This window comes from Leopardus geoffroyi, chromosome D3, assembly GCF_018350155.1.
Source record: "Leopardus geoffroyi isolate Oge1 chromosome D3, O.geoffroyi_Oge1_pat1.0, whole genome shotgun sequence".
Lineage (NCBI taxonomy): Eukaryota > Metazoa > Chordata > Mammalia > Carnivora > Felidae > Leopardus > Leopardus geoffroyi.
This window is the reverse complement of record NC_059339.1, coordinates 4028284-4055528: the sequence shown is the minus strand read 5'-3', so window position 1 is coordinate 4055528 and position 27245 is coordinate 4028284. Positions and strand designations below refer to the sequence as shown.

Genomic DNA, 27245 nt, shown 5'->3' with positions numbered 1-27245 from the left:
TAACCCACAATGTTAAATACAGTGTGCACAGTAAGTCAGTCAGAAAAAGACAGATATCGTATGTGTTCACTCGTAGGTGGGATTTGAGAAACCTCACAGAAGATCACAGGGGAAGGGAAGGAAAGGGAAGGGAAGGGAGACTGTTTCGAACAGAGAGGGAGGCAAATCATAAGAGATTCTTAAATACAGAGAACAGACTGAGGGTTCCTGGAGGGGAAGTGGGCGGGGAATGGGCACGGAGGAGGGCGCTCGTTGGGATGAACACTGGGTGTTGTATGTCGGTGATGAATTACGGGAATCTATTCCTGAAACCGAGACTACACTGTATACGCTGTGTTAGCTAACGTGACAATAAATTATTAAAAAAAGTATTTTGCACGGCATCTCGGAACACATACGTGTACATGGACAGGCATGTGTACACATACATATACACACATCTTTGCATGCTTGCTGATGGACAATGTTGGGGAGGAAGAATTTCCTCTGCCTTTCAAGGTCCTTCTCGATGGGCTAAGAGTCAAATGCATAGGAGACAGATAAACAGGAGAAAATCAAATTTAGTGTCATCCACGGGAAGCCAGACAGGAAACGCCAAAGAGCCAACGTGAGGCTTATAAGAGCTTAGGAGAGCCCTAGGGTCTGAGGATACAAAGGGAAGGAAGACCTTCAGCAGGAAGACAGAAGAGATATTTGGAAAACAAAGCTTGCCTTACTATGCAGATCAGTTTCTGGTAAAGAGCAGTCTTTCTTAACAGCTCTCTTCCGGGCGCAGGCCAGCAGCGAAACGGGAGGTGCACGTGAGCTTTTTCCTCAATCTGCTGAGTTTGGATTGCTTTGAACTCAAAATTACTTTTACACCAAAGTAGCCCATCTTGGGGCGGCCTGCTCTTGTCCCCTACAACGATATTAATTTACAGTGTTGTCCCAGGACTGGACTAAAGCCTTCTCACTGCCGAAGCACAGCCCACAGAGAGCTGGCCTGCGGGGACATCCCGGGGGGGGGGGGGGCGGGGAGACCACACTGATGCGTTACATCAGTGACACCACGTTGCCTGGACAGAACAGGCCAAAGTGCCCAGTCAGTGGAGGTCTCGGAAAGACACACGTGCCCCGGAGGACAGGAAGACACTTTAGTGGGCACAGGCGACAGCACAGCCTCTCGGAAGGGCAAGGCAGATGATGAAAGGGGCCACCTCCCTCTCTGTCGCTGAGCGTCTGGGTCCAACCCTCAGGGCTGCGACGCACAGCACGAGGAAAGGAGTTGCCGCGAGGAAGTTTCTCGGTCCAAGGACGGGATCCCTCAGGGGGCCCTGCGTTCTCCCTCCTGGTCTTCCTCCCGCACCGCCGCTTGGGACCCCACGAGATGCTCCACCCCGCGCGTTCTCCTCCCGGCTCCCGGCGCTCACCACCCAACCTGGGGGCGCATCGGGGCCTGGGCGGTGGGACCCGGCCCTCGGGACCGAAAGGCGCCCAGCGGAGAGGGGGCAGTCCTGGAAAGAAAAAGGGCTGGAGGTGAGCGGTGGGTGTTGTCTTGAGGCTGCGGGGGACACGGAGCGGCAGGTGGGGTGGACCTGGACTGGGGGCGGGGCCAGGGAGGAGCGCAGGTGCGCTAGGTGGGGCGGGGCGGGGCCGGAGAGGAGCCTAGGGTGAACCTGAGCGGGGGCGCGCCAGGAGCGGAGCTCAGGTGGGCTGGGCGGGCCTGGGGTGGGGGCGGGGCCAGGGGCGGAACGGGGGTGGGCGGGGCTGGGGGCGGGGCTCAGGTGGGCTGGGTCCGCCGGGACCCCAGCCGGGGGCGGGCGCGCCGGGATCCGAAGCTCCGTGACTGAGTTGTTGGGGGTAGGGCCAGCCGAGCGCCAGCCGGGGTGGGTCGGGGAGGACCGGCAGGGGCAGGGCGCGGACACTGGGGACGCAAAGTGCGCTCCCAGGGCGCCGCCGGGTCGAGGTAAGGCAGGAGCTGGTGGCTGTCGCGCAGGCGCTCGGGAGATTGCCCCTGATTTGCAGGCGTTTCCAGAGTAGGGAGCCCGAACCTGGAGTTAGGCGACCCGGCGACAGGGCTGGCCGCCCCGGGAGCGGGCCCCCAGCCCGGACTGGCAGATCCCGCTGGGAGCGGTGGGGCGCGGGGCACCAGCCTGGCTGGTCCTGAGATTCCCAGGTGCCGCCCCGGAGTAGGGAAGGGGGCGTGCCCAAGGGGAAAGAAAGTTCCTTTGCTTGTCCCCGCCCCCCGCCGGCTTCCTGCCCCGCCCGCCCCCAGGTCAGGCTGAGGTTCTGCGGCTGGGAGTGCCGGCCCTTTAAAAGGGGGCCTGCCTTGCCCCAGCTCCGTCCATCAGGGAGGACAGATGTCGGAGCGAACCGTCCACTAGTGGGGCTCCACCGCCCCTCTGCGCGAACTGCGCGTCCGGAGATTCAGGACGAGGAAACCCAGCGTTTTGCGCCCCCTTGTCCCCAACTGAGGGGTCCCAAGCGCCGATCATGGCCCACGAAGGAAGGCACGCCCACAGTGCTTGTCTCTTGCCAGAAATCTGGGATCTCTCCGCGGGCACCTGAGGTTGATTTCAGAGCAATTTGGGGTTTCAGGTAGAGACTGAGGGACTCAAGAGGGGCAGGCGTCTGGGGGAGGTGGGTGCGAGTTCTCCTGGACAGAACTGAACTGCCCCCTCTCCGTAGCAGAAAGGCACAGACTCTTGGAGCGGAGGGAAGTTAACCGGCACGTAGCACAGCGCCTAGAAAGTTCCAGAGGAGATCAGCTGGTACTATCTTGCTAGTTTCATTCTGCGCACGTGGCGTCGGGGTGGTCTGGTGGATTCGGGGACTGCAGGGCGGCGAGAGAACTGAGGGGAGGTTCGGCCTCTGGGTCCTGGGAGCTGTCGGCACCTGAGCCCTCCCTGCAGGACACAGGCTCCTGGGGAGTCTCGGGGTCGGGCCAAGTGCCGAGGAGAATGGTGCCCACGTTGAGCTGAAGGGTCTGCAGGTCTGCACCTCTGAGCGCGGGGGGGGGGGGCAGGTGGCTAACCCCGCTCTGCAGGTGCACAGCCTCTGCTCCTCGCTCGCGCGGCCCCTCGGTTCCCTGTCCCAGGATGAGCTGACTCCCGAAAGTCAAGGGCACACCGAACAACCGCTTCCTCCCATGAGCCCTTCCGCCTAGTTTCCTCCCAGGAGCCTTTCCGCCTAACGCCGGCCTCTAAACGCACCGTAAGGGGCATTGCTAAGTGACATTGAAGTCGGTTGTGCTTCCCGGAAGTCACTGCGCAAAGCCGGAAATTCCCTGGAAATCGCCCTTCTCTGAAGCTGCAGGTTCTCAGACAGCCCAGCCGACGCCCCGTTTTTCACAAACATCTTCTCTGCTGTTTGAAATAGCCCCCCCCCCCCCTTTCCCCCTGGGTGAAGGCGTTTTTCTTCTCTGTGAACTTGACTAGGCAAAATAGATCCGCTGGGTCAATGCGGAAGGCTGGTGGGTCGGGGAACAGTGAAGGAGCTTGAGCTCTTTTGGGTGGTGGGTCCTGAGGTCCTGGGGAAGGCTGGCTTTGGAGTAGGAGCAGGAACGAGAGGAGGAAAGCATGGGTCCTTGGACGAGCTGTTCAGCCAGGGCAGGGCTGGTAAAATGCAGTCAATTTGCTGCCTGGAGGTGCATCGAGAGGGTCAGGTGGCTGGAGAGGAAGGCCGACAAGAGTCGGGGAAGGTGGGCACAGGAGCCCCGCAGACCCTGATGGACACCTGAGGCCTCGGGGGGCGGGGGGGGGGGGGTTGCTGAAATCCATTCTCCTTTCCCTTCCTCACTGTAGAAACCCTGATAGCTCAGCACAGTGATGCCTATATTTTCTCACTTCTTTGCATAAGATAGATGTGACCCTAGGAGCGACCTATGTGTCAGCGTTTGTGGTGCCTGAAAGTTTCTTGATGTGTTTTTAATGGAAGGAGGTGTGCCTTCCTGTTTCCTGGTGGCCAGAGCATGGATGTAATGGCTGGAGCCCCAACATCTATCTTGGACCACGAGGTGACCTCAAGAATGGAAGCTTCCCACAGTAGAGCACCAAGAGGGCTGTCCGGGTCTCCCATGCCAGCCCTGGGCTGGCCGCCTCTATGTGTCACTGCCATGACCGAGAAATACATTTGTTTTTGATTTAAGGCCCTGCACTGTATGTGTGTGTGTGTGGGGGGGAGGGTGTCCTCTGTGATTCACCGCTGAACCTGTGTCATAAGCCAAGAAAAAAACCCTCAAACCCTCTAGAGGAAGTGTTTGGAGGGTTTTAAGCCAAGGGATAACATGAGTTATTTCTTTTTTTTTTTTTTTTTTTAAAGGCTCGCTCTGGCTGCTTGTAGGGATTAGGCAGTAAGCTTCCAACATGAGAAGTAGGGCAGTGGGGTTGAGGGCTCTGGCTACCCAGCAGAAGACAACAGTTGGATTCGCTGATGGCGAAAATAGTGTAGGTGATACTCGGAACGGATTTAAGCTCCGTGTACTTTGGTTTATGGAACGTATGGATTTTTTTTTTTTTAATTAGCTTTTTGGAGAAATAGTTTATATGTGGCAAAGCACACCCATGCTCAATGTGTAGTTTGAATCATTTAAATAAATATACATACTTATGTAACAGTCAAGATATAGAGGGACGCCTGGGTGGCTCTGTTGGTTAAGTCTCTGACTCTTGATTATAGCTCAGGTCATGGTCTCGCCGTTTGTGAGTTTGAGCCCTGCACTGACAGTGCAGTGCCTGCTTGGGATTCTCTCTCTCTCTCCCTCCCTCTCTGTCTCTCAAAGTCAATACATAAACTTTGAAGATCTAGCACATTCCAAAAAAAAAAAAAAAAAAAGATCTAGAACATTCATCACCCCCCCCCCCCCGCCAAATCTGTTCTTTTGCCCTTCCTAGTCAGTACACATAGGAACTCTGTGCCCAGGCAAACCCTAGTTGTTGTTTTGTTTTGTTTTTCATTACAAACTGGATTTGTCCTTTCGAGAATATCCTATCCGTGTTTTCATGCACCGTGATGGGTCTGGTTTCTTGCAAATGCTCATGAGATTCATGCATGACTACATGACTCTGTAGTTTAGTCCTTTTTTTTTTTTTTTTATTGCTGAGCGGTATTTTATTGCCGGGATGGGATATACCTCCACTTGTCTATTTCCTCACGTGTTGATTGACACTGGGATTGTTTCCAGGCTTTGACTATCGCCAGCAAAGCTGCTACCAACATTCCGGGGCCCGTCTCTGTGCTGTGAGCAGGATTTCTGGGGAAGCCTTTAAACTGGGCATGGTCTCCTCACTCCAAGAAGGCAGCACAGGAGAGCACAGGCAGGGGAGGGGCAGAGAGAGAAGGAGAGAGAATCCCCAATCCCAACAGCACAGAGCCTGATGCAGGGCTCGAACCCACGAACTTTGAGATCATGACCAGAGGTCAAGAGTCGGACGCTTAATGGACTACACTTTCATTTTTTTTTTTGTTTTTTGGTTTCATTTTTGGAAGGTCCCCATGAGGGTCTGGGAGTGAATTCCTTTGGGGCAGGTAGCCAGTCTTGCCCAAAGATTTTTTTGGAGTAAGGTTTTTTGCATCCACAGCCCCAAGGCTGAGAGGCCCACTTGGGGCAGAGATTCAGATTCCTCAGCCTGACTTATCCAACCATGGAGAAGACCTGAGAACGGAAGAGGTCCCCTGTGCGACCTGAGGCATGGTGGCTCAGCGAAACTGAAGTCTGAGTGACAGAGGAGGAAATACCAATCCACCCAAATGCACCACGAATTCTCATCGAACGAATAACACTGTAACCACACGTGTGGCTTCCAACTTTCCACAGAGGTAATTATGTATGGACCTTGTGATTTGTTGGCAGTTCCCAGAAGGAATGTGACATTTCAAAGCGAATGAAGTTCAGAATGTATATAGCTCGTTGGTAAACTGCTTGGTGACCTGCCTCAGTTTCCAAGCGTTCCGTTAATAATTTCATCTTTTGTCTTTTTCTTCCTTTCTGCTTTCATGGTGGAGAACCAAGAGGTCACCATTCGATGGACAGAGACTTCACGCACCACAGCCATATCTACCTGGGGCCCTTCATGTAAGATGCATGGAAACTTAGATCGGGGTCCTTTTCTTAGATCGGGGGCGGGAAAACCACAGCTGTGGGCCCAACCCGGCCCGTCCTCTGTTTTGTAAATGAAGTTTTATCGAAACACAGCCACACACTCACATCCAGTATCTTCTACAGCTGCTTTCCTGCTGTGTGGTTATGACGGAGCCCGAACGTGCTTTTTCTTCTTTTTCAACCCTTAAAGGATTTGGGTTCTACGGTGCTAGGCACACAGTAAGTGCTGATGAGTACTTGTTTAATGAGAGAGTCCGTGAGTGTGTAAGTGTGGGAGGAATTGGCCGGAACACCACCCGTGGGGTTGTGCAGTGAGGGCTCTGTTCTTGCCGACCCCAACACCTGTGGTCTGGGGCTGTGTTCTGTCTGCCTTAGTGAGGAAGAGGTGACTGAGGTCCAGTGGTCAAAACTGTCTAAGTAGATAGCCACTGGTTAAGAACTAGATCATTCCAAACTCAATATTCTCATTCTCAGTCCCGACGCTCCATCACGATCACTGAGGAAGGGTTTCCTTATGCATCCTTATTATATACCCAGGGGCTTTTGGAAACCTGCACACTCCTGATGAACATCCCCTAAGCCTCAGTTGCAAAACCAGGGAGAAGGCACGAGACTTGTGTCTTATTTACGATGACGTCAGCTGCAGTTAGTAGAAAGCCACCCGAAAGTGGCTGACGTGGTAGGACTTAATTCCCTTTCGTAACAAAACTTCCGGAGGTGGTTGGTCCGTTGGTTTGTGAATCCAGTGGGGCAGCAGTGTCATCCAGAATGTTTCTGTTTTTCCACTCCACGATACCCAGGCCACTGGCCGTCATTCTCCAACTTTGTTTCCTCATGATCACAAGACAGCTGCAGCTCCTCCAGAGATCACAAACTCACCCAGCTCACCCAAAGGCGGGAAGGGAGATGTTTCTTGTCTTGTCTGTCTCTGCCAGGGAACACCACCTTTCCACAAACCCTCCATTGGTCTTCCCCTCAGATCCCAACTGATCCCCAGTGGGTCCTGGCTTCAGAGGGTTTGGTCAGGTGCATATTTGACATTTTTAGGATTCACAGTTGGGAGCGTTGGGAGCAGGCCTTGTTGCCAGGGATGAGGTATGAGATAGTGACGGCTGGAGAGGTAGCCAGTGGTCTTCCTCTCTCTCCAGAGGTTGTATCTGTTTGGCTCTGTGTTTTGCACTGGGGCCCTGTGTGTTCGTGTCCCCACTGGAAGACTCCCTCTGGGTTGCCGTGGCGTCGGTCAGGTGGCTTTGTCCAGTGGCTGCCGTTCGGTGCTGTGCCGATGCAACTCAAGCAGAAAGGGGACTCGGGCTCCTCCTGTGGATGGAGACGTGCAGGGGGGCGGGGACCAGGGACGTCAGGGTGCAGGTGTCCAAGCAGCGTCCTTAGCAGCCCGTCTCCTGTCTCTCCTCTGGGTTGGCATCGTCTCCAGCAGGATCTTCCCTCCTGGTGGCAGGTTGGCCACCAGCAGCTCCCAGTGTCTGTCCTGCCATTGTGGTCACTCCGGGGAGGACACCGTTCTTCCCTGTCTGGTCTGCTGGCTCTGTTTGGCTTGTCTTGCATCACAGACCCACCAGAACCCATCACTGTGGCCAGCCCGCCTGAACGACACAGACTTAGAGGACGGGAGACATTCCGGGGGGTGCAAGCTATGGGAGGCCAGGAACGAGGGAGGCCAGGCTGTCACCATAGTCTTTCTGTTCCAGGTACTGTGCCTCAGGAGTACCCATGAGGTTTTCTGTCTCTACGCCCTCAGGAAATACTGTCTGGGCACATAATGATAACGTCTGTGGATTTTGCATAGGGCATATATTTTCTTCAACTATTCGATCAAGTAGTGATGTTTTCAAACCCCGAGAACAACACAGATGGTGTTTGTCACATTTGGGAGGATAATTTTGGATTCTTTTTAGAAAAGACTGGAAAGATTGCGTGAGAAAAAAGGCATTATACAACCAGAGTTACATCATTAGGAGAAGTTCTCACATGTCCTGCCTCTTTCTCCCCTTTTCCTCTTTTTGCCTTGCTGGCAGTGCTAGAAATGCAGAAATGTTTGCTTTGGGATGACAGTATGTGCCTATCTAATACCCCTGTAAAACCCATTCCATAATATTAATAAAAATTGCTTCTTTTATCCCCTTTGTCGAATTATGCTATCAAATGAGATGTTAAATGCAGGCTCATGGGATGTGTTTGATGGCTGACAAAGTGAATATATGAATATATTCCTAAAAAAAAAGAAAAAAACCATCCTGCAGAAGCTGTAATCTCTGAATTGTGACAACCTTGGGTAGAATCGTCTTAATAGAATGTAACACACAAACTGCCTGAAATGCTGTGATAAGAATTTTAAAAGCTGTTAAATGCAAAGACCCAACGCACAGGGTTAGAAAGGCAGAAGAAGTCTTCATTTAAAATATTTTAATGAACACTCATGGTGAGGAAATGTGAGTAAATGAGGATGAAAACCACACGATTATGCAGAAAAATAAGCAAAAACATAACGAAAAATTAGCGATAAAAAAAATAAGTGTTCTAACAGCTAATGCCGAGGAAATGGAAGTCAGCTAGCGGATTCCTTGCATGGGAACTAGATCCCTTCAGATAGTTCCCTTCAGTGAACATTTCTGTACTCGTTTCCTGTGTGCACTTGGGTGTACCTAGCGATGACGTTCCTGGGTCGAAGCATCTGTGCATCTTTAGAGCTGACCCACAGATGCACAGACCAGCAAGCATCACGAGAGACGCTTACGATTCACTTATGCCACCTGCTTGGGGTGACGTGTTATTCGGCGATAGCTAACCGACACCCCTTCCTGGAGCTCTGCCTTCTCTTCGGTCATTTGACCTTTCACTACATACGCAAAATGTTTTAGAAACCGTTTACATATCACATCATCCTGTTTTCTAGCTTCATTAGTGTATGATTTAAATCCACGTCACTAACGGCTTGGGAGACATAGAAAGTCTCAAGTCAAATTCTAAGGATGGAAACCACAGTGAGGGGGATGTTCACTGGGTGGCGTTAATGGCAAAATAGATACTGGCCGGGGCGCCTGGGTCGCTTGGTTGGTTAAGTGTCCGACTGTGGCTCGGGTCATGATCTCACAATTCGTGAGTTTGAGCCCCACATCAGGCTCTGTGCTGATAGCTCGGAGCCTGGAGCCTGCTTCAGATTCTCTGTGTGTGTGTGTGTCTCTCTCTACCCCTCCTCCGCTCGCACTCTGTGTCTCTCTCTGTCTCTCTCTCAAAAATAAATAAACGTTAAAAAATTTTTTTTAAAGATACTAGTAAATTTGAACACATGGCGATAGAAAGTACTGAAAAAAAGCAGAAAACATGTGTATGTATACAATGTTTTCTAGACATGTATTTATTACATATATATTTATACACATACACTTTTTCTGTTATATTTGGGTATATACACATACACATGTATATGTGTGAGTGTGTGCATATATATGTAACTGTTCTGTATATAAACCGAGTTATGCAACTCTGGAGGACTTCCTGAATAAGACTACTTCTGGTACAGTCGTGCTTTCTTTCTCTGTACGAAAGGCACGGATAACCGTAGCTCACCATCAACAGCTTGTGTAATCCAAACTGGATGTCCCATGATGGTGGGGATTCTTTCTGGAGCTACCTGCAGCCCTTTGTCCAAGATCCAGTGCCCTTTGTTGTTGAACTAACTAGCCAAAGTTAGGAGTGGAATGACGGTTTCACAGTTGGGTTTTTCCTCAATAAGGCTACTTGACCCCCCCATGACGATCTCAGGAGTGTCATGTTCCTCCTGCCTTAAACATAGTAAGGTAAGAACTCAGGTCTTCTGTATTGAGAATGGCAGGACGTGATCGAATTATTAATGTGAGTTAAAGAAAGCATCCATCTGATAGCTCTTTCAAGCCTACTCTGACCCAGAAGAGTCACCTCACATCTTACTTGGGTAACAAGTGGGTCTTCATTGGTGGAAGAATATTTCTTAAATGTATATTCACAATCCACCGATATTCATGACACTTTGTAGTCTGAGTGGCTGCATTTGCTCATCAGTGTTGCCATCACGGGCATAGATGGTGATGGGGTGAGTTTCTAATATGATGGGCATCTCAGAACCCTGTTTCCTCTCCCTTTTGTTTTTTTTTTTTATTTTTAAAAAATTAAAAAAAAATTTTTTATTTATTTATTTTTCAGAGAGAGAGAGAGAGACAGTGCATGAACGGGGAAGGGTCAGAGAGAGAGGGAGACACAGAATCCAAAGCAGGCCCCAGGCTCTGAGCTGTCAGCACAGAGCCCGACGCGGGGCTCGAACCCACGGACCGTGAGATCATGACCTGAGCCGAAGTCGGACGCTTAACCGACTGAGCCACCCAGGCGCCCCTCCTCTCCCTTTTTAAAGACAAGGACTGTCTTGACTGTTTGTTGATAGTCCTTTCTTCCACCTCGGTACATTTCACGTTTCTGATGATCAATCTTCTCTGTACATTGCTCTGATCGTCTGGTCTTGAGGGACTCACAATTGTGCATTCAGGGGATAATCAACAGAAGAAACACTCAGTTCCTATAGGCAGAGACACTAACATCTCAGCTGGAAAGAAAAGTTTTAGTCACAACCTGCCTAGAACTTCTGGAGGGATGTAATTCGAAGGGACAATGAATGCAAGACTGTTTATCTCTTTCCCTTTTGGTCAGATAAACACTCTTTTTTTTTTTTTTTTAATTTTTTAATGCTTATTTATTTTTGAGAGAAAGAGAGAGAGAGATTGAGAGACAGAATCCGAAGCAGGCTCCAGGCTCTGAGCTGTCAGTACAGAGCCCGAGGCGGGGCTTGAACTCACAAATTGTGAGATGATGACCTGAGCCGAAGTCAGACGCTTAGCCCAATGAGCCACCCAGGCGTCCCGATAAACACTCTTTAATACTCATTCATTAAAATGTCCCAGTGTAAAAATTGTACATATTTAAGGTGTACAACATTACGTATTATATATACATTATACGTATTATATTTCTAGCGACTGGTTACTACAGTTGAGCTAATTGGCACATCTCCTGATGTCATTACCAGTTTTGCACGTGTGCTGAGGCCATCTGCAATCTACCCTCTTGGAAAACTTCCAGTATTCAATGCAGTGTTACTAACCATAGCTACACATTAGATCTCTAGGCTTATTCATCTTTGAGGTACTGAATGGGTCAGGAGCTAGATTTGACTTCCTTTGTATGTGCCGTATCTGCTTTAGATATTGGAGTCAAATTTTCTTGTAAGCTCAGATACCGTATTTTGTGATACTAATGCATCTTTGAGTTTTGACCCTTTTTAATACCCTTCTGCAGCCAACTTGCCGTGTGGACACATGCCACCCATAAAGCCTGTGTTCCTCACAGGCCTGATATGTCGGTGTTACTTAGTCATTGTGTGTTGAATTAAAAGCGTTGAGCCGTTCATAATCAGCAACAGTCGGAGTGTATGTCAGTTGTCATTTTGCTGTGTGACCTCAAGTTCGCCAGCAGTGTTGCTGGGGCACTACTGTGTTCTTATAGGAGGCAGTCCATTGCCCTGAGTGTGGTCCTGGGCATCAGATTATCAAGTTCAGTACCAGGCAAGACCGCAAAAGTGTTAGCTCAATGCACCCAATTAGTAATATGTCTCAAGGGCATAGTGTAATTACTTATTTTTCTAAATAACACAGACACGCGCTGACTTAATTACAATAGTTTCACTGGGAAATAGGATCGTGGTAATTTCCAAGTTAGTATATCTCATTAATGAGATTTGCTAACTCTTATTGGCATTTCTGTGAAATGCCTTTATGTTTCAAACCATTTTCTAAATTGTTAATGTCATCTGTAGAAGAAAAAACATTTCCAGATTTTCTTCTGGAGGTGAAATCTGTGTGCCCCAGAAGAGCCTCAGTGCCGAACCATCTGAGTAGCAAAACTTTCCTGTGCAAACAAAACAAAGCAAGAAATAAGTATAATCTTTCCCAGGACTGTTATCTGCAAAACATCACCATTCAGTTTGACATCCACCATTAAACATCCATAGGAAAGGATTTTTTTTTTTCACCAGGAGTCTGGAAAGCAGAACCTACCAATAGCCAAGAGTCTTAAATTTGAGACCTAGCTCTGCCCCTGGGAATGTCCATGACCTTAGACAAGTTACTTCATTGCTCTTCTCCAGTTTGTTCACTTGTAAGGGCCATTCATTTATTGAGTAACCACTATGTGCCAAGCACTGTGCTACACGTTAAGAAAACAGCAGCTCATGTGGAAGGTGAGATTCCTAATTTCTAGGACATTATATTCTAGCAGAAAAGACAGCAGACACACAGATGAATAAATACACGAGTAATTAAGCCAAGGATAATTTGATGATGCCAAAGAATCAGATAATGTTATTGAAGTAGCCTGGAGGAAGCCAGGTGGCTTTGGGAGGAAGGTCAGGAAAAGCTTCTCTTGAGTGGCAACTTGAATAGCAAGGAGTCAGCTACAGAAATTTTGGAGTAAGAACATAGCAGGCAGACAGAGTGGCAGAATTCCCTGAGGTGGCTACTTACTGATTCTTAAAAAAATTTTTTTTTCAATGTTTATTTATTTTTGGGACAGAGAGAGACAGAGCATGAACGGGGTAGGGGCAGAGAGAGAGGGAGACACAGAATCGGAAACAGGCTCCAGGCTCTGAGCCATCAGCCCAGAGCCCGACGCGGGGCTCGAACTCACGGACCGCAAGATCGTGACCTGGCTGAAGTCGGACGCTCAACCGACTGCGCCACCCAGGCGCCCCATTAAAAACATCTTCAGCCATAAATTGCAATCATTTCTGCTCTTTCCACTTCCAAACAGTGAGCAGGGACCAGTGGCATCTGGGTTCTTTACTGTCATTGGCTGGATTTAATTGCCCTTATTTAACCGGGCTTTACCTTTCACTCAAGGTATCTCGTCATTCACTGAATATGTCTAACTAATTACGTGTGTCTCTGACCCCTCCCCAGATTCCTGGAACTTATTTCGACCATCCCCAGTCTAGTCTACCCTCTCTTCCTTGCTAGCTTCCCGGTGTGACCAGCCAGTTGACAGGAAAGCATGGAGGACCAAGAAAGTCCTGCTGCTCAGACATTGTGGATTGTTATATGTAGATGCACTCTGGTCACCAGCAGGTGTCTGGAAAACATCCAGTTTAAATTTTGTCATTCATCTAGTATTTGCAGCAAGGTATGGCCATGAAATGCCGCAGCACTTCTCGAATGCTCACGGCATCTTCTGAAAGATGACTAGAACAAGGCAGACAATGCCTAGATCAAACACTGGTCAGGTGAAGCGTTGGCTCTGATGGAATGAAGGAAGTGATGGGAGATCTTCCTGGTATCTAGACATACATCCACCAGTGACTATGCCCTTTTCAACTTAGTGCACTCCTAAGCAGTCAGCTAGAATGAGTCATGGTGTCTGGTTGCTATCACTCCATACCAGGTGCCAGCAGGTCCATGATTTAAAAAAATGCTTCAGTGGCAACACAGTTTCAAAGTGGGGTGACTTTGAAAAAGGGAATTTAACCTTGTGTTCCCCTTAAAATAGGAGTCTGTAACAGAATCTACTCTGCAGGGTTGTAAGATTCCGACGTGGCATGCCACGTGGTGAATACAGCCACAACAGAGGACACCTGTGGTCATCACCAATGTCATTGTCATCATGCATGTCCGTTGTCACCTCCACTGGTGCCTTTTCAGTAAAGCATTCTATGCCCGCCCTATTTAAAATAACAACCCTTGTCTTCACTCTTTATCCCTTCCTCCTCTTTATGCATCTATTTTTCTTCTTTGCATTTATTACCATCTCACATGTTGTCTACTTATTTGATTAATGGTCTGTTTTGCTCTAAAAAAAAAAATAAGCTGCATGATCATAGGGACCTCGTTTTCCTCTAGGAAGTGCTAGTGTCCAGGCAAGTGCTTGGCATCCAAGTGGTTCTCAGTAAGTCCTGGCTGATTAAACAAAGCAATCTCACCCCAAGTTGTTGAACCATGTAGCAATGCGGCTATGGTCGAGATTTACAGACTGGCCGTGGGTTGGGTCAATAATGCAAAGAATTTTTAGCTCTTCTCGGCATGTCCTCGGTTGCAGAATGAGCTGAAAAGGAATTTGGATCATTATTTTAGACTGCCATCTCATGGACAAGCTAGGTTCCATCTTTTTCTATTTATAGCACTATATGGAAAGTCCTTCCGATGTGCTAAGTGCTCTGTAGATAGAATGCATTACGTCATTGCATGACAAGACCTAGAGTGTCATACTGTGACATCAGGGCAGCCTCCCACCTCCTTGGTCTCTGCTGAGCTCAGATTAAACAAAAACCCAGTAGGCACGGGCAGGAGAGACGTAGCCTTTGTGAAGTAATGCACTTCCTCTCTTCCACACAAAGGGGGATGTTAGGGATCACCTAGAATCTTTAATTCCACTCAGGAGCTGATAAATCATCACTGAAAGTGGAAAAGGAGCAGGCAAGTGATGGATGGAAGCCTTGGTATGCGAACCACTAATCTGTGTCCTAAAGATGGTGATTAATCAAAATCCCAAGCAATTAAAAATAATACTAAGTTTCTGGGCTTAATTTAATAATCATTAAATTGCTGAATTTTGCCTGGTCATGGATTCTCATTTGGAAGCCTCCTGCCTTACTTGCTTCTATCCGTGAAATATACTGTCTTCTTAAGCCTGAGTTTATTTTCTTATAAATGACCTTATTAGAAGGCAACAAAAATGAAATAAGCCTAATTAACTTAACTTTTAAAAAGTCATATTTTCGTGGAGTAACTGAGTATTTTCTAACACACTCACACTAATTTGTTTCTGTTGTGTGCATCACGAGTATTAAGTGACTGGGTTCGTGTTCCCGTAGTGGATTAATACTTGTGTTTTAATGGAAAACGGAGTTAATCAGAAAATTCCCTCTAGCAGCAAAGGGATGTGTAGGTCACAGGAGACTGTCTTTGTAGATAATTAAAGTTCAAGTTTAGCTTTTTTTTTTTTTTTTTTTCTCCTGGAAATGTCTGATTGGATCATTTTTAATTTACAGTAAATATCGGAAGTCCTGGTAGCTGGATTTCCATTGTCTTTTTCCTCTTCTGTTTGCATGGGGAGCCTTGTGGGCTTGTGGCTTTGTTAGGCAACCTGAGGCACACTATCCACAATAGTGCTGGTAATTATATAGAGCCTTGACGGTGTGCCATATATATGAAACATCGTGGAATATCTGTAGTGGATTGGGCACTGGGACTGTCATGGGGTCATCCAGCCTTTCCAGTACCTATTTTATGGGTGGATAAACTGAGGCAGCGAAAGATGAAGTTACACAGGCTGAGAGCTAGGAAGTGGCTGAGCTAGGGTTTATACTCGTGATAATAAACCATTATAAACACTTACTGTGAGTCGGCACAGTAGGGATAGGTAGAGAATGGCTGTTTGATAAAACCCCAAGCAGCAAAATTCAGACTCCCTGACTAAAAGAGAAAAGAACACCTTCTTTCCAGATGGGTGCTCTGGGATTCCAGGTAGAAGTTGTTTTTGAGTTGGCGCCTTGTGGCCACTCGGTCTAGTGCTTCATTGTGTCCTTGGGTCTGGATGCTCAAGGGCTGTGCCCCGCGTCAGGGGCACACAGACAGATACATGTCAGAGAGCCTCTCTAGCAGGAGCTCGGCCACCCCGCAGATGCTGGAGAGAAAATCAGTGAATCATTTCTTCACGGCTCGGCTATTCTCTGTGGCAGCGTGGACGGAGGTCTCCCCGAGGCGCTCACAGACACCACCGTCAGCGTCTGGTCATTTACAATAGCAATCCCAGTAGAAATCCCAGTAGCAATCAGTAGCAATCCCAGTAGAAAGAGAAGCAACACAGTAGCAATCCCAGTAGCAATCAGTAGCAATCCCAGTAGGAAGAGAAGCAACACAGTAGCAATCCCAGTAGCAATCAGTAGCAATCCCAGTAGAAAGAGAAGCAACACAGTAGCAATCCCAGTAGCAATCGGTAGCAATCCCAGTAGAAAGAGAAGCAATCCAGTAGCAATCCCAGTAGAAAGAGAAGGTTCAGAAGGTTCCCACCAACGGCCCATAATGCAGGATTTGCTCCTTTGCTGTAAGGACATGACTGTGACATTTGGAAAAAGCTGAATGAAGTTTGACTCTTAAATATCAGTAATGTGTAGGTGTGAAGATGTTGATGGCTGTCGTGAGGCTTTGGTGGTTTTGTTCTTGGTGTAGGAAACGCACACTTCAGTAGTTTAAAGGGTTGAGCCATTAGATTGGCAATTTGCTCTTGTTCAGTTCGGGGGAAAAATAATTTCTTTTTTTTAAGTTAATTGTTTAAATTGAGACAGACAGAGACAGCGCAAGTGGGGAAGGGGCAGAGACAGAGGGAGAGAGAGAACCCCAAGCAGACTCGAGTGCAGAGCCGGACATGGGGCGTGAACCCATGAAACCATAGGATTGTGACCTGAGCTGAAACCAAGAGTCGGATGCTTAACTGACTGAGCCACCCATGCATCCCTAATTTCTTGCACTATACTTATAACTGTTGTGTGACTTTGTGATTGTTTCAAACTTAAAAAAAAAAGATATATTAAAATTACTCATTTATTTTCCCTCCAACATCTGTGAGGTGGCTGAGTTGGAGATGCTCTCCTTCACACGCATCTGTCCTTGTCCCCCTGTCACCAGTGGGCTAGCACAGCCACACTCTTCTCCAGGCGTTGTCAGAGGCCCACAGGAGCCCAGCAGAGCAACAAGAACACCAATAGTTTTCTTTTCTTTCTTTCTTTCTTTCTTTCTTTCTTTCTTTCTTTCTTTCTTTCTTTTTTAAATGAGGTAATACATGATAGAAATGAGCGTGGACGTACTGAGAAATCTGAGACTCAGTTGTGGATCCCCAATACTTATGTCTCTTTCTTTTGGCCAAAGCAAGGCTCATGGTCGAATTCCAAGTCAAAAGGGCCTTTTGATGGGACAAATTGGCATCTTCCCATGACAGCAGGTGTTAAAAGTGGAGGCTAATGATGCAATCCATCATAGTGCTATAAATAGAAAGAGATGGGGTGCACGGAGATCTGGAGAGATGGCCACCACCCCCGTCCAATACATCCAGGGGAAAAGCTCATTAAATGAGGCAAGTGTGCTCAAGGCCCAGCACAAAGTTTGATCCTTACTTAGCAACTAATATGTCAGTTCCTTTATTTTAATAACTCCCGACCACCAAAATGCATATTTCTTTCAACAGATGTTGGACCAAGAAGAAGGTCTGAAAACATATCTTAATTCTCCCTATACCTTTCCTTGTGATGATGAGAAGAAATTAATTTTTGTGTGTGTCCGTGCCAAGCAGATGGTTGGAATTAAATGTCCCTGGAGCACGATGGTGTTGTTTGCATCATTAATTAAACTTTACTCAATATCACTCTCATAAATCTTGAGTGTAGCATACGTGCAAGGTGGCTTAGCTCTGGTTTTGAGATTCGGTGATGGAAACGTGCCATAATCTGCCTACCTTCCAATGCAACCACAATGCGTTTGAGTTAGGATTTGGAGAGGGTGGGTAATAAAAATGGGGTGGAGACATATGATGATACGAGCCTGTTTTTAAAGAGTAAAAGAAGAAAGGAATAGTATTTGAAAATAGTTATAAAAATTGATAGCTTGATAATGGAAGCCTAGACGCCAGCGGAGACATCTCCCTTCTAGATGCCACTGCTGTTTATAGCTTGATTTTCTCACACCAGCCCAGTGGATACAAAGGGATCTGAGAATTCAGTCTAATTACCTGCCCCGTTTTAGGACTTGAAAATGGTTTGTATGGAACATCATAAAATTTAATCTTCTTCTTCAGCCAGATTTATAGTTGTTGGTGGATGGGAGCTTATCCTACGTGGAGGGCTGAGTGTATTTCAAAAGGCAAGATCTGCCCACTTAACAATGGGGCTTGGGAAACCATGACTCTAGCTCCAATTTCCTGCTTGGTCTCTCAAAAACCGCTGCAACCCCATGCAGATGCTAATTTATGGCCTGATGGCCGGATCCCCATAGTATCCATTGAGTTTTGAGTCAACCGTGAATTCACAGCCAACTTTTTAGAATTATATACATGTGTGTATATATACACACACACACATATGTCATTTATATTAACATATAAATGATGTGTATATACATTTATCTTATCTAAATATATATGTGTATATAAATTATATATGATGTGGGAAACAAAGGCAAAATCAAAAAAAGTAAATTTCCCTACTACAGCCCATTGACAAGTCCTGAAAACAGGTAGAATGATCTTCCTCTAGGAGCTCAGCTGCCTTAATGATGACACTTTGCTAGAAGCAAAAGACAATCTTAGCTGAACGTTATCCTGGCCTCCAGGATCCCATGAGTCTACTTTATCATATAAAAATCCCTCTGGAAACTTCCTTTATCTCTACACCCCAAAATATATGTTAGCAATCATCCTCCAAGCCTATGGCCCCCTGATATACATCTGAAGGATCTCATGGCTGAGGGTTTACTAAACAGTGATAAATGACCTTTTCCTAACAGTGGCTAGCCCCCCTCAGGGTCCTGGAAACCTTGTTTCCAAGATTCCTTGAAGACACGTGCTGTCCCTAACCTGCTCCCAGCTTGAAAGTATATAATCAGTCACCCCTCACAACCCCTGTCACGGGCCCTGTCCCCGTGCTTTAATAAAGCCACCTTTTTGTACCAAAGACATCTCAAGAATTCCTTGGCTGTTGGCTCTGAACCCCAGCATTTCCACGTTAACATAAATTTAGAATTACATATATATCTTAGTAATTATATGGAAGTATTTGAAGTTCTATAGAACATATATATATGTATATAGCTATCATTTACAGGTGGCTGACTGTATTATAAAATGTTTTAAATGTAAAAAATGATCTTCCAATTTAAAAAATTTTGTCAGGAGAAAACTGAGCCACCGAGATAGTGAAATAATGCAATTATTCTGATTTATGGGGTATATTGTCTATCTCACCCAATCCAATCTCTTGCCTTCTGAGAGAGAATTCTGAAAAATTATTTTGCTAAAATAAGTAACTCTTCTAGTTCACCTGATTTATGTTTCTCAATAAAACCCATATATTTTTTCTACTAGGACCTGAATTTATTATTTCTTTTATTGAGGCAAAATTTATTTGGGGGTCTTAAATTTGCTCAGCTTAAGTTAGTATTGGTCAGATGCTGAACACTGGGTGAAAATTCAAACCCGATCATCGGGGCATCCTGGATTTTTAATTTGTTTCTGTTCAAAGCGAGTATGACAGTAACTTGCTCTCATGGATTTATGTTGAGTGGGGAGTTGGGATAGCACTTTTGTGCTGGTGGAGACCAGGGGTGATCCTTGGGAAGAATCCAGAAGGATCGATGCTTGCTTGAGAGTGGAGGGGCGGGTTTTCTGAGCCCACACCGGGAGAAGCAGCCCACATTAAAGCAAACAAATGGAAAGGGAAATCTCTTTCTGTGAAACAGGGACAGAAGGAAGAGAGAAGTCTAAAGACAGTTGTCGAGGTGGCAATGGATCCAAGTCTGAAAGAGAAACGGAGTGGTGCAAAGTGACAAGAAAGGCAGAGGAATCTTCCTGACGGCCAGCGTCTCCCGGTTGTAGAGTTTGGAGCCCATGGTTTAGGACAGCGCTCAGCTCCCTCCCCACAGCCCTGTAATTTCCTTCAGCACATTTGTCAGAACTATGATCTGCCAATTCAGAGAGAGTGATGGCAGCTCAGTCTTCTGTCTCCAGCATCCCTTCCAAGGCTCCTCTTTGAACCTATATTAGCCTGTTCTTTCCTGCATCCTCCAAATATGGCTTCCCGGCTCTTAGAGGGTGCATGAGACACATCTGGTGTTGGCAGCCATTGTGTGAATTCCTCTTTCCAAACCCACCGCACCTCTTGTGATACAGGCTAGAGCTTAAGCTTGAGGCAGAGGGCGTTGACGCCTACCCATCTGGCTTTAGACTTGGCTGGGGTCTGTTCACTGTTTTGAGTGTGAGACACTCTATCCAGGGACCTGCGGGGGATGTGACCCTAGAGGCCAGGGACTTGCTGGAGGCATGTTAAGTCTTAGGGATGGAGCTGTATCATTTGCTCAGCTGCTGTGGGAGCATTTACTGTGACAGGGCACAGGATGGTTCTTGACAGAAGGAGGGGACTCCTTGTCCTAAAATGCTGACTACCTCTGTCTGCTCTCTGAGGAGAGGAAGGACTGAAATGACTTAGCCTGTGATTTTGCTTGTTTTTTTTTTTAATGGAATCTATAGTCACTATAGACTGAATCGTGTTCCCCTCTCCCCAAATCCGTAGGTTGAAATCCTGACCCCCAATATGGCTGTATTTGATGATAGCGCCTATGGGGAGGTAATTGAGATGAAGTCATAGGGCAGAGCCCCAGCTGATAGAATTATAAAGAGAGACACTAGGGTGTGTGCTCTCTCTTTCTCTCTCTCCCTCCCCGCTCTCTATGTCAGAACTTGGGAAGAAGGCAGCCCTCTACAATCCAGGAAGTGGGCCTCACCTGGACCTTGATCTTGGACTGCCACCTCCAGAACTGTGAGAAATACATTTCTGATGTTGAAGCCACCCAGTCTGTGGTGTTTTGTTATAATAATCAGAACAGACTAAGATACTCAGAAAGGACATGTCTGAATAGATAGCTGGAACCTATGTCTGTGAGAAAAAGGTACCTCCTTTGGTAGGTCAGATTCAGTCTCTAGGCCTGTGTTCCCAACTTTCACATGAAAGGATCAGACCAGTGGCTAATCAATCCATTCATCCATCTATCCACCCCTCCACCCACCCCCCCATCCATCCATCCAACCACCAAGACATCCATCCATCCATCCATCCATCCAACCACCAAGACATCCATCCATCCATCCATCCATCCAACCACCAAGACATCCATCCATCCATCCATCCAGCCAGCCAGCCACCCACACATCCATCCATCCGTTCATCCATCCACTTTCTCTACAGATCACACTTAGTCCCCAGTACATACTGGTCAGAGTTGTTTACTGAGTATACTGACTATTGTAGACTGCATATAGCAGAAATTCTGACTCTAATTAGTTTTAATTAGTTTTCAATAGATTTTTATGGCGATCAAGAACAACAAAGGTTCACATTAGGTAGTATGATTAGTTCCTGTTTATTAGAACAAGAAATAGGTTCTTCTATCTTCAAAAGTCATCTTTGATTAACTCTTACCTCATAAGTTTTTGTAGGTCTGAATCCCAAAGTAAATTTATAGGTATTCGTTTGAGTCTGTCACTCGACCAGAGTCTGGATGATGGCTGTTGGTTTCCAGAATAAACCTGGGGCAAGTTGGCCTTGATGCTTTTGCGTAGAGCGAGCAGTGCCCTTTGTAAGCACTGAGGACATGGGGTCCCTGCAGAGTGGGGGCCACACTGCCATCGTGCCCCGCGCTAGCCATCTGCCCACATCTGTGCCTCCTTATAGCACAGGAATGCCAACCAGCATCTTGTCAGCTACACTGCCACGGTGGCCACATAACAGCGTTTATATGTGAAGTCATTTCTTAGCCCACACTCAAAAACAAAGAAATACAAAATGATTGATCCCAGGGAGCAGATGGGAGCCAGCTAAATGTAAAAGAAGAGGGAGAATAAACTAGAAAGGTATTTGGTTCAATTGACCCGCATCTTTTCAGGACAACCTTCACAGATGTGCAGTTTCTTAAGGTGAATTGGAAAAAATGGACCCAGATCAACAAGCCCATAAGAAAAACGGCTGTTCGTCAGCCGGGTATAGAATTCTGGGTGATTCTGGGGCGAGAACAGGACATGACAGATTCTTAAAGGTTCCGCCACGATCTCTCATATTTATGACCCACTTCAAAAGCAGCTACTGCGGCCACATGTGTCACAGGCTGGGTGACTGCAGTTGTTCTGTGTTGTTAGTGGTGAGTGAGAAGGGGAGACAGGTGAGTGAGAATGTCCCAGACAGTAACGTTCTCATTGAAGACATAATCCTGTCACTGTGGATAGGAGGACTGGCGATTCACCATGATGTGGAGTCCTGACTACCAAGGCCATCAGTGCTATAAAATAATGGAAATATAAGATAGAAATAAAATGATCAGGTATAATATAAACATAACATAATATTAAAGAATAAAATGCTTAGCCTATAGTAAGCAAATGAAAATTAATAATACAGGTCCGTTTTAGGTCTGTATGCTTTAAACACACACACACACACACACACACACGAAGAGAGAGAGGAGAAGGGAGACAGTTCAAAAGTTTACCAGGAACTAGCCATGAGCACCAACCAGTTCTGGGCATGTGGTCCGGCCGTGACCGTGCCTGCGGCTGCCAGGGACACAGGGGGGAGTGGTTGCTATACCTGTCCTGCACAGTATGGTCCTGATTCTAGCACTTTTCATGGTTGTTATTTTACTTCCTCTCAAGACGACATTTTCTTATTTTTTGATGTTTTTATTTATTTTGTGAGACACACACACACATACACAGAGTGTGGGTGGGGGAGGGGCAGAGAGCGAGGGAGACGCAGAATCCGAAACAGGCTCCGAGCTCCGAGCTGTCTGCACAGAGCCCGACGTGGGGCTCGAACTCACGGACCGCGAGATCAGGACCTGAGCCGAAGTCGGACGCTCAACCGACTGAGCCCCCCAGGCGCCCCCAAATCTCCTTTCGAGAGCTCCTTACAGGCGTGGACAGTGATGGGTAGGTGACAGCTTGTAGGCAAAACATATGTGTGCTTCCATCAGCCAACGCCCCTTTGTGTTTTGGTTATGACTTCACTTTTTATTTTAAAAGATGCTTATTCTGGAAAAGTCAAGCAGCATAGACGCTTGGCAACAACAAAGAAAAAAATCACCCCAAACCCTAAGATCCTAAATTCTGCATTCTCCATCTCGGAAGACTGTCATTTCTTCAGTCCTCACCCCACAGGGTGGCTATAAATGGATCCCCGAATGAATGGGGATAATGTGCTATAAAAACGCACCAGCACCCTGCATGCTGTTTTTGTAAAAATGTGCCAAATTTATTTTCACTTATTTAACAGGAGAGGAAGGATCCAAACGAACGCTGATGAACTCCAAACCTTCCCTCCTTGGAAGGATGGATCGGGCCTTTTGTGATGAGGCCTCAGAGGTCACAGAGTGTAACTTCTACCGGAACCACACGTCTGCCCAAGATCAAGGACGGGAAACCAGGCCCACGCCGCGGGATAACGAGAGCCCCGTGTCACAGTGAGGTTATGTGGACGGCGTCCTTGCAGGCATTTTTGGTAAATGCAATCCATAGTGGGTCTCACCCCGCATCTGAGGCGCACGCTTATAACACTAATACCCTCGAGGGAAGTAGCCTGTTCAATATGAGGCGGAAGAAACTGTCGGGTTTTTAACTGGGAGCAGGAAAGCTTGGAAGGAGCTTGGGCAACTTGGCTGCATTTCCTGGTCTCCCCGGAGCCATCATCTCTGTCTCTGGAAAATATTTACCTTCGGCCGAGGAGGCGGCTCAGTCGTGGACGGGGATGGTGAGGTCCCCACCTCTCTCTCGGGGGGAGGACAGATTTCAGAGGGAGCCGGTCACCCCGCTCAGCAATGAGCTGCCCGGGCCGTAGGAAACCTAATGGGACAGAACACAGTCTAATTTTCTGGGAGAGCCGCACAGCCTCCCTGCGATTTTGCATCCAATAAGAGTTCCCATCTGGGGCTCCCTCGCGGGCTGTTCGAAACTCCCGTGTAAGAGGCAGCTCGGTACAACCAGGCTCGCCTTGGCACGGGGACGGGCTGCGTCTGGGCAGGTGAGGCTGCCTGCTCGTGAGATGCTGGGGCCGCCCTGACGTTGCTGTCCCGCTGACTTGCCAAGGAGGGAAGGCACCGGCTGCCCCAAACAGGGTCCCGCATGGTCGGCGGAGGTCTCTGCTACAAGGTGATGCCGGAGCGCTGCAGAGACAGCGAGGTGCCAACGTTAAATAGATACAGACTCCCGCCCAGACCCGCCTGGCCAAAAGGATGACAATATTGGGGATTCTCGTTACTAACACACGGCTTGAGAAACGACGCATGGCCACCGCGGGACGGATTGGCTTCCGGACGCACCCTTTCGTGTTCTTTGCTTAGTTCCTTTATTACCTGTGTTTATTGTCTAGTAAATGGTTTGAAATTAGAAAAAAAAAAAAATCCCGAGAAGGGACAACGTTACAGTAGGATAAATCCTTCGAAGCGAATGTAGATCAACAAAGTCAACACCGGAAATTTGCTTTTCCAAACGACACCGGGGCTGAAATGGGACTTGAACCCCAGCGTCTCCAGACCCAAGGTCAACGTTGCCTCCTCTGCCTCCTGTTGAATCTGTGATGAACCCACGTGCTTAATTGTCGGTCAGCGGCCTTCCAAAGGTCCTGGGGAAGATATCCTGCCACTGAGATGTCCCCCGGGATTGCGCATGATCACTGATGGAGAGACTCCTCTCTGTGCCTGCCCCAGGCTCATGGGAACCAACCGGTATATTCGCTCCATCTGGCTCAGTCCATGACCCTGAGTCCGTGACCCTGAGTCCAAATCCACTTGGAGAGAGATGGAGACAGAAAGGGAATAGTGCAAAGTCCTAGATTCTCAGAACACTGAGGATCCCCCAGTGGGATGAGCAAACTCTGATGTGGTCAATGCCTCCCTGGGACTTTGCAGCAGGAATACTGATGAAGATGGAAAATTGCATGCTTACAGCCACTGGGAATATTTTGAGCCAGGCTGCGACGTTTAAACTGAATGCGATCTCTAAACATAGCACATCGATGTCCCCAAACCAAAGCGGCCCATCTGTAGCAGAAACAGCAACTTCTACTTAATGACGCTTAAGCAGGAGCACTGCCAGAATGAGCCTGCCTCGAGCGCACAGCCACTCCGTCACTGGAAGCTTCCCAACGCTGCAAGCAGAGGGTGGCCGAGGTGAGCAGCAGACCCTCCAGCCTGGGGTGATGTCTGGAAACCCGGCTGTTCGATCCTGAATGGAGACATCTGGTCCAGTGTTAGCTTGATCATTATCTGTCCCCAGGCAGGCAGTTTCAAGAGGTAGATATGCCAGAGGACGGGAGAGAGGAGATGCACCAGACCACCGTGCGTACAGACAGTGCTCCTGATGTGGGCAGACCTGGGTTCGAATCCCTGCGTTACCGCTGTGCGACCTTGGCCAAATCTCCGAGCCTCTCTGAGCCTCTGTTTCCCCAGCTGCCAAGTGGAGGTGACTCTGCTGGGAGAATAAAGAGGGAGCAGAGCCCTGCGTGTAGTCAACGCGAGATAGTAAGAGTTACAGCAGCACCAGCTGTAAGATCTGGTAAAAGTGAATCCACATTATCCTCTGGGAAAAACTAACTGAATCCCAGCCGCTGCGGCATCGTGCAGATGCGACAGTGCCCCCTCCAGGGTTCGTCGTGATGATCGCTCACCTGGTGAACAGGTGCCGACGGGGACGCTGAAACTCGGAGCTGAAATGACTTGCCAAGGTCAGATGGCGACACGAGCATCCACTTTCCGGCTGCTCTATGGTTCCCTGCACCCCAACTGGGACTCTGTGCCCCTCCTTGTCCTCCAAATGTCCCCTCCCCCCAGCAATTGCAATTCAAAGGCTGAGAGTTCACAGATTGTGTCTGATTGGGATGGAGACCATCTAAGCAATTGGACCCCCCAAGTCCTGGGTCATTATCTTGCTCTTCCCGGAGTTGGGGGTGGATTTGCTGACCTTCACTCAGCCAGCCAGGAGCTGAACAGCCAGATCACTCACTTCACCAGGGTCCTGGCTCTTTCCTGCATCACATTTGCCTCCCGGTGGGGAGGAGGGCGACCTCTGTTAGGAGGTCTTTGCTGTGTTTAGTGCCACGGACAGTTGTCCTCAGGGGCAGGACGCACACCTCACTGTCAGTGGCTGAGCTCTGTCATCTCACACGAGGAACAATTAGGCATCGTTTGGACACAAGCCGCTTGCATTTTCTCCAGAAGGCTTATTCTCATTTTCCCAGTATATTCAGTTCTCTCCTCCCAGGCGGTGACTCATGGCTCTGTCGTCTCTATGTGAGTTCCAGCTGGAAGGACATCATTTGTAGCTCTCGTGACAAACGGCCAACATAGCAAAATGGATGCATGGCGAGCCGGTGCGTGAACAACGATGGTCAACATCCTTAGTAATCAGAGCAATGGAAATTAAAACTGTAAGAGATACCTTTACACGCCCATCGGAATGGGTATAATTTAAGAAAAGAATCCACCTTTTCAAGTGTAGGAGAGGATGTGGAGAAACAGGAACTTTCTAGAGGGGAGTAAAACGGATGGCCACTTTATCTTTTTTAAAGTTTATTTCTTTGTTTTTGAGAGAGAGAGAGAGAGAGAGAATGGGAGAGAGGCAGAGAGAGAGAGAGAGAGAGAGAGAGAGAGAGAATCCCAAGCAGGCTCTGTGCTGTCAGAGCAGAGCCTGATGTGGGGCTTGAACCCACAAACCGTGAGATCGTGACCTGCCTGAGCCGAAATCAAGAGTCGGACACTCAACCGACTGGGCCACCCAGGTGCCCCTGGATGGCCACTTTATAAAATGGTTGACTTAATACAAAAAAAAAAAAAGTTAAACATATACTTCCCTATGGCCCAGGCTTTCCACTTCTTGGTGTTTGCCAGTATTTACTAGCCTGGTTCCTGAACATTGGTAGCAGCCTTATTGGTACTAGCCCATGGAAAGGGCACGAATGTCCACCAACAGGGGCATGGGCAGCCATGTGTCCATATAAGGAACTAACACTAAGCCGTCAGAGGAAATTGACTACTGATACATGTTCCAACATGACGGGTCTGAAAATAATTGTGCTAAATGAAAGAAACCACACAGAACATGGGTGATTCCGTTCTTAGAGAATTACAGTATATGCAACAAACCTATGTCAGAAATCAGACCAGCGGTCGTGTGCAGATTGGGGTAGGGGTGCGGGGCGGGGGAGGGGGTAGGTGGAGGGATGATCATTGTTCTCTTGCTTTCGGTCACGGTTTTCCAGGCTAACACATAGGTCGAAACTTAGAAAAGATTACATTTCTTAAATATATGCATTCTGTTTTATAGCATGTAT

At 47.8% G+C, this 27245-nt stretch overlaps 1 long non-coding RNA gene across 1 annotated transcript; it reads left to right on the top strand.

Moving 5' to 3' along the window:
• The first annotated feature begins 1795 nt into the window (after positions 1-1795).
• LOC123588079 lies at positions 1796-26549 on the top strand. Its single transcript, XR_006707689.1, has 3 exons — positions 1796-1945; positions 5983-6052; positions 23196-26549. It is a non-coding gene; the product is annotated as an uncharacterized LOC123588079 (long non-coding RNA).
• The last annotated feature ends 696 nt before the right edge of the window (positions 26550-27245 follow it).